Source organism: Rana temporaria, chromosome 11, assembly GCF_905171775.1.
Source record: "Rana temporaria chromosome 11, aRanTem1.1, whole genome shotgun sequence".
In the NCBI taxonomy this organism is placed as follows: domain Eukaryota; kingdom Metazoa; phylum Chordata; class Amphibia; order Anura; family Ranidae; genus Rana; species Rana temporaria.
In genome coordinates this window covers 11,464,982-11,471,449 of record NC_053499.1, presented here as the reverse complement: position 1 = coordinate 11,471,449, position 6,468 = coordinate 11,464,982, and the positions used below count along the sequence as shown (strand labels likewise).

The 6,468-nt window shown below is 45.1% G+C and overlaps 1 protein-coding gene across 2 annotated transcripts in view; it reads left to right on the top strand.

Annotated features, from left to right (window-relative positions):
• The window catches only part of NAP1L4 (nucleosome assembly protein 1 like 4), a 43,661-nt gene extending 43,463 nt beyond the window's left edge, over positions 1–198 (top strand). For both annotated transcript variants that reach the window (XM_040328035.1, XM_040328034.1), the window contains exon 14: positions 1–198. This exon is cut by the window's left edge and continues 498 nt beyond it. The gene's annotated coding sequence lies outside the window, so the exon portion shown is untranslated.
• Positions 199–6,468: the final 6,270 nt, after the last annotated feature.

Sequence of the window (6,468 nt, the reverse complement as noted above, 5' to 3'; positions counted from 1 at the left end):
GTCAATAGTTCCTGAAGGCCTGATGGCTAGAATGTGGTTTGAAGCGGAAAACTGCTAGGCACTCCGCTGCTTTTTAACGCATTGGGTCTGCGTTACAAATATACGTGTTGGAAAATGACAATTTATATGCAGTGAAACGCTTACATATACACACACATTGTACGTATTTAACGTGTACAGAGTATTTAAAAAAAAAAAGATGCAATAAAAGTTAATAAAAATAAAAAACTGAGCTTAAAGCTGGAATAAGTTTTTAGTTGTTACATACGGGAAATTCTTTTATATTCAGGTGTCAAAATGGCTTTACAAGAAAAGGGGTTGAAGTAAATGTGGCATCACAAAAAAAAAGGTGCTGTAAGGTGGCGATACATAGACTTTCAAATGTTGACCATGACAACCCATACCTACTGCGTAAGGGCAGTCATCATAGGGTGCCTGCCTTAAATTGTGTTAGCTGTGATACTAAGGCTCCATTCACATCTAGGCAGACAAATTTGCGGCGTTTTGTCCCGCGAATTGCGGCGGCAAATAGCAGCGTTTTGTACCGCGATTGTCCGCTTAGATGTGCCCCTCTATGGAGATGGTTCCCAGAAAGCCGCCTGAAAAAAAGGTCCGGGACCTTTTTTCAGGCGGCAGGCTTTCGGCGTGGAGATGTGAACCATCTCCATAGAGGGCAATGTCTTTTCATCCCTCTGGCGGCAGCGGCATCGCACTACAGGCCACAAAACGCCTAGATGTGAATGGGGACTAAAGCAGGCCATACATGGCAAGTTCAGCAGGGGCCACAGTAATCCTTGTGTTCTACCGGCCGTGAATGCTTCACACGCCCCCTTGCTGACAGAACACCATGGCGCTGCATGCAGGAGGAATTCCCTCATCAGCCCTGACTGTGTTGATGGGAGAAGCCTTTTTTTTTATTTTTATTGTTTTCATTCAACCCATGGTGGAAGGCAAAAAAAAATTGAGTCCTCTTTGGTCTGCTTAAAGGGGGGGCTCCAGTCTCTCTCTCTCTCTCTCTCTCTCTCTCTCTCTCTCTCTCTCTCTCTCTCTCTCTCTCTCTCTCTCTCTCTCTCTTCCCCCCCCCCCCCCCCCCCCCCCCCCCCCCTCGAAGAAAAAAAAATGAAGTCTGCAGCTACATATACTTTAGCTGCTGACTTTTTAAGGACACTTGCTGTCCAAGGATCGAGCGCCGTCCTCACGCGAGCCTATTCTTCAACCTGCTTCCAGTCCAGACCCCGGCATCTTGACTAAAAGGAAACTGACAGTGAAGTCTTGTGGCTTCACAACCGGGTTCCTATTGTGAATGTGCGATGTGTCCCTGAATGGGGGGGGGGACTCTGAACTTCTGCTTGGCTCTGACCGGAAGTGGGAGCTGGTACCTGTAAACCTCCCCCTAAAAAGTGGGCTATATGTGGCAGAGAGGATGTTGGGGTGGGGTCTTCAGAATGTAAATAAGCTGAAGTTCCCTTTTTTAAGGTCTCTGCTTCCTCACCTCTGGATATGAGCTCCGCCCCCTAGGGGCTAACCTCGCTTTCTTCCAGTCCAATGAGAGCGCCTCAGGCTACTAAAGGCACTCTTTGGACATTGTGGTTAGCACAGAGCCGAAGTCGAACCCTTGGCAAATAAGTGAATTTGGGGTACTTTGTGATTACTGATCTTTAGGTAGCGTATTTAATTTTTAAAATTTCAGAAGACGTTGCGTTCTTTACACCAGCGCTTTAAAGCTTGTCCCAGAACGTGTAGTGATGACTGCCCAGAAAGTGGTATGCATGTAGGATGACCCTTGTATTGCAGCACTCCTGGAAGCATTGGTTTAATTGACTGTCCAGAAACCCCCTTTTGTGTCTCCGGGTTTAGTGGTGTTCTCAATGGACAACCTAAAGAAGCCAATTTCTTCCAATTGGGATGTTTAAAGGGCAAGTCCAGGAACAAGAACATCTACAGGATACCGGAGATGGTTATAGTATTCATCTTCCAACCTCCTGGCCTAACCCAGAGCATCCCCTCCTTCAGTTATCAGCACCTGTGACACTAAAGATGTCCTTGGGGGGGGGGGGGGGGATTCACCAACATTGGCGTCGGTACAAGGCAACACATTGGGAGGAGGGGGTTCACCAACATTGGAGTCGGTACAATGCAACACAAGGATTTTCTTTCTTCAGAGTTTGAATGTAGAAGAGGAAATATTGAACTTGCAGTGTAAGGCATGAGCCCGGAACACATTTGGTTATCTTGTAGCACATGGTGATCACTTGCACACGTTTGCCTTGTACTTGGAAGCGTAGAAGAGACTGAGCACCAAAAAAAAAAAAAAGGGCAGGGGGTGCACAGGTGCCAAAGACACAATTGATTTCTGGGTCTGCAATCCATAAATTTGAATTTTTCCTTTCATTACACTCCTCTACCTGCAAGTTTGAAATCAGAAGTTCATTGACTTGCCCTTTAAATAGATAAAGACTGACTGTTGATCGTTTAATAATGTGCCATAGCCCTCATCAGACGTTCGGACCACAGCTTTATTCTTCTGGCAAAACTTTTTTTGCCATTTTGGATAGAGTAAGGAAAGGTTATAATCCCTGGAAGGTTAATTTTTTTTTTTTTTTTTTTTTTTAAATCTTTGTCCCATTGGTGAATTTTTTCCCCCTTCCTGTCTTGTAGCGAAATCAGAAAGTTGGGGGAAAAAATCCCTCAAGTGGTTGTCTCCAGAATTGGTGTCCTCATCAGATGATATCCCCACTATTCCTATTCTGGGGACAACCCAAAATTTGGGATTTTTGGTTATGTTAACGTTCGATGATGGTAAAGAGGACTAATAAAGAGGGTGACTCTCCCTAACGGGAACACAAACGGCAATAAAAACCTGGCTGGTCCTAATCCCTCTCCACACTGACCAAAACAAAGAAAGGGGGGGGAAAAAAGCTGCGCTCTTTAGCGTGCTTTCGCACTGAAAGCACCCGGGCGTCTGCGGTAAAACTTTTAACCCCCACTAGCAGCTGAAAAAGGGTTAAAAGGACCCGCAAAGCGGCCCTTTGCCAGCGGTTCGGCTGCGCTGCCCATTGATTTAAATGGGCAGGGGCGCTTTAGGAGCGGGGTATACACCCTGCTCCTAAAGCGCTGCAAAGAAGCTGCTTGCAGGACCTTTTTGTGATGCCCTGCCAGCGCAGCGCCCCAGCTAAGGCTTTTTTCAGGTGCTTTACAGGTGCCTTAACCCCTGCAGTCCTCTAATAGAACGTCCTTTTTTTTTTCTTTCTTTTTTATTTTTTTCCCCCACACGCAAGCCCAAGAATGTGCATTAAACCCAATGCACTCGCTGTCACCGGGATGTTCTTAAAGCGGGGGTTCACCCTAAAACATCTATATACCGTTGTATCCAACATACTGCTGACATCGACAGTATGCTGGATTTTTTTTTTCTCTCCACTGTACTTACCGTCTAATCGTTGTTTTTCACCCGGCTTTCGGGTTCTCGCTCCCCCGGGGAGTAGGCGTTCCTAATACGAGGCATAGATGATTGATGTGCGGCTAAAGTGCGTCACGCCTTCCGAAAATATCCAAGCTGGGTCTCGGCACTTTACGGCGCCTGCGCAGTCAGCTCTACACGACAGGTGCCGTAAAGAGCCGAGTCCCCCTCGGATATTTTCGGAAGGCGTGACACGTCAATCATCTATGCCTCCAGCACAGCGCGTCTCCTGGGAGGATCAACACTCTCACTCCCAGGAGACATTGCGCAGAGCTCCCCGTCGGGGGTGGAAAAGGAGCGACACGCCCACTCCCCGCAAGGAAGAAGACCTGGAAGTGAGGCTGAAGACAGGTAAGTGTACAGATTAAAAAAAAAAAATGACTACGCTACAAGCCTTTATTAAGGCTGCAGATAGCATAGATAAAGTTAATTTTGAGGGTGAACCTCCGCTTTAAATGACATGGTCCCACTTGGGCTTTGTGATTCAAAGTCATTCATCTGACCTTGCCAAAATACTGCTTTGGTCATATAATAAAGGCTAAAGAAATGGACAGCCGCACTTCCAAAAAACCCTTAGGTTTTTTTTATTTAAAAAAAAAAATGGCAAATGCACTACAAAGTACAGCAAAACAGTGGAGATGGCAGCCTACGCGTTTCACACTGAGGTCGGTGCTTATTCGTGGCTGCTTTGGTCATGCTGAAAAGGTAGAGAGACCACAACACTTGCGTACATTGTAGTATCCAAAGGAGACAAAATAACTTCTGAATGGAATGATAACAAAAGCACAACATTTCTTGGTTTACTGCCACTTTAAGGTGGCCGTACATGGATCGAAGTTTTGCCAGAGCCACAGGGATCGGATCGTTGTATAGGAATTGATTGATTTTCTGTGCAACCAGCCTGTCTTGGGGGGTGTGTGTTTTTTTTTTTTTTTTTTTTTCGATCAGTGGCGTCCGCTATAGCCAGCAACACTGATCACTTTATTCTGATAGCGGAGAAGGCTGCATGGTCACAGAGTACAAAGGCTCAGCGGGTAGCCTTCCTCCATTCGCATCAAGTGTGTGGTTGGGGGAATCTGCTACTCTTCTTTTTCTGATAATCATGAATAGTGTATGGGCCTGCCTTATAGATAACCTGGTTTGTATTTTGCTACAGTTGAGCTTTAAAAGTGATTTTAAATACAGAAAATGTCTAGTCTTGCCTTGCTTGGCGGGTTAGGTTTGGTCTGGCCGGTGGGAGCTTTAAAGGGGGTTGTGAAGGTTTGTTTTTTATTTTCTATATGGGTTCCGTTAAGCTCGTGCAGTGTTGGTTCACTTACCTTTTTCATTCGATTTCCCTTCTAAGGCCCAGATTCTCAAAGGAGATACGCCGTTGTATCTCTGAGTCTGGCCGGTCGTATCTATGCGCCTGATTCTTAGAATCCGTTACGCATAGATTTATATTAGATCCGACTGGCGTATGTCTGTTACGCCGTCGGATCTTAACTGCATATTTACGCTGGCCGCTAGGGGCGTGTACGCGGATTTACGCCTAGAAATATGTAAATCGGCTAGATACGCGAATTCACGAACGTACGCCCGGCCGACGCAGTACAGATACGCCGTTTACGTTAGGATTTTCCCGGCGTAAAGTTACCAGTGCTATATGAGGCGTACCAATGTTGAGTATGGACGTCGTTCCCGCGTCGAATTTTGAATATTTTACGTCGTTTGCGTAAGCCGTCCGTGAATGGGGCTGGACGTCGTTGTCGTTCACATCTAAACCAATACGTCCTTGCTGCGTACTTTGGAGCAATGCACACTGGGATATTCCACGGACGGCGCATGCGCCGTTCGTGAAAAACGTCAATCACGTTGGTTCACAAGTTATTTACATAAAACACGCCCCCCTGTTACAAATTTGAATTAGGCGGGCTTACGCCAGCCTATTTGCGCTACGCCGCCGCAACTTACGGAGCAAGTGCTTTGAGAATACAGCACTTGCCCGTCTAAGTTGCGGAGGCGTAAGGTAAATAGGATACTTTATGCCCGCACAAAAATACGTCGATCTACGAGAATCTGGCCCTAAATGTTTTATTTCCTTGTCGGAATTTCTCACTTCCTGGTTCTCCTCAGTAAACTTGCCCCCAACATCTGGCTGGGGGTTGGTCAGCCAGAACAGCTTACTGAGAAGAAACAGGAAATGAGAAATTCAGACAAAAAAAATACATTTTTAGAAGGGAAATGGAAGAAAAAGGTAAGTGAACTAACAACGCACTAGCTTAAAGGAACCTATTTTAGAAAAAAAAGAAGAAAAAAAACCTTTACAACCCCTTTTTAAATGTAAAAGTTCAATCACAAGCCAATTGGTCGGTGCTGCTACAAGGTGCCGGTGCTTTATGGAATTGGGTGTTGCTTGGTAAGGATATTTAATGGGTCAAGTTTCCTATTGCTTCCATTTATTTCTTAAAACGGGTTCCAGCCCTTCCATAGTAATTGTTTTTGCAATGCCATTGTCAGAACCGCTCCCTTCCACACCTGTGATCAGAACCGTTTCATCCAATCCAATGATGACGCGATTTGTGTCCCCACCCACAGCAGGAAGAAAACCATGGACCATGTCAGATGGGTGATTGATTTAAAAGTGATTTTTCCTGTTCAGCAAATCGGTTATTTTTCCATGGAATCACCCACTGTTGTTGTTTTTACAGATTTGTAGCTGAGTCACTCAGCGATTGAGTTTGAGTATCATTTCATGTTGGTGACAATCGCTGTCTGTTCACCTGTATGGCAGCATTGGTTCAAAGCTGAATTTCAGGAATTCAGTCACTTTGTAATAAGTGAATGAAACACTATGGGGGTCATTTACGAAAAGCAAATCTATTTTACACTTGTAGTGCAAAGTGCACTTGAAAGTAGGGCTGGGAAAAAATTTATTTGATTTAAAAAATTTGAGTTGTTGGGTCAAATCGATTTTTTCATATGATCCAAAAATCAATTTGTTAGATTTTTTTATTTTTTTTTATCAG